The 1,145-nt window shown below is 59.1% G+C and overlaps 1 non-coding gene across 1 annotated transcript; it reads right to left on the minus strand.

Moving 5' to 3' along the window:
* Positions 1 to 979: 979 nt before the first annotated feature.
* Positions 980 to 1,061, minus strand: TRNAS-AGA. The gene has a single exon. It is a non-coding gene; the product is annotated as a tRNA-Ser (tRNA).
* Positions 1,062 to 1,145: the final 84 nt, after the last annotated feature.

Below are 1,145 nucleotides of genomic sequence, written 5' to 3' on the forward strand. Positions count from 1 at the left end.
GGGCCCAGCACGCTCCCGCTGCGCCACTCTGCTTGCCCTGGGGCTTGGCCACCACCGCCTCCAGCCAGGCCTGACCCTACCCGGGCACTGCTGGCTCTCACTCCCTCCCTTCCTCTCTGCTTGGCCTCCCCCACCCCACAAAATGGACTCCCCGACAAATTCATCTCCTGTTGGGCATGCGCTCCACAGCTCCAGGGCCGGCCCTTGCCCTTCTCCCACAGCCCTGCACGGCCACTTGCCCTTTGACTGCCCACTCTGGCGCTGCACATGCTCAAGGCACCCTGGAGGCAGGCTGTAGCCTTGGGCCTTGCTAGGGACGGGAGCACCTGAAATCCAGTGACATCCTGACGGCTGCAGCCCTGCCCAGAAATCCAGCTCTGCTCCCAGCATGCTGCGGGACTGCACCTGCCCGACAGTTTGGTTCTTTGCTGGCCAAGGAGGGACGCAGGCTCTCTTTGCTTGGAATTACCAACGGAAGGAATTCTGCTATTACAGCTGTGCAAATTCTGGTGCCTCAGTTCAATGCTGCTCACGGCTACCCTGAAGGAAAAGCTCTGAGTTCTAGGCACTTTGTGCTAAGCAGGCTGTCAAGCTGCAGGTCCTTGCCTTTCACGCTTGGTGCTAATGCGAGGTGAAAAAATGCTCAGCTCCAGGTGCTGTCTGCATTTCCCCTTTCCTTCTTCATTGATGCTGACAACATCGCTGAGCTTCTTTTCCCTTGCAGTGCTTCCGCCACGCCAAGAGGCTTGACTGCAGGGCAGAGACCTTGCAGCAGCAATGGGCTTTTGTCTCCCGCCCTTACGTGTGCACCTCAGGCTTTCCCTTGCCCCGAAGAAGGGCCTTCAGAAGCCAGGCAAGGCTGCCAGCAGCTCCTCACTTGCAGCTGCTCTGCGGGAACTGCAAGCACAGGAGCCCTCTGGGGCTGTGTCACAGCTGCAGCGCGCTCAGCTGCCTGCAGCCCAAAAAGGGGCATGCACCCCATAGTTGGCAGGATTTGAACCTGCGCAGGGAAACCCCAATGGATTTCTAGTCCATCGCCTTCACCACTCGGCCACAACTACCTGCTCCAGCCCTCCCTGCCCTGCACATCACATGCCCTGTGCCACGATGCTGACACCTGTAGGTACAAAAATGCTGTTAGTGAG

This window comes from Corvus brachyrhynchos, unplaced genomic scaffold, assembly GCF_000691975.1.
Source record: "Corvus brachyrhynchos isolate BGI_N302 unplaced genomic scaffold, ASM69197v1 scaffold4609, whole genome shotgun sequence".
NCBI classification, from domain to species: domain Eukaryota; kingdom Metazoa; phylum Chordata; class Aves; order Passeriformes; family Corvidae; genus Corvus; species Corvus brachyrhynchos.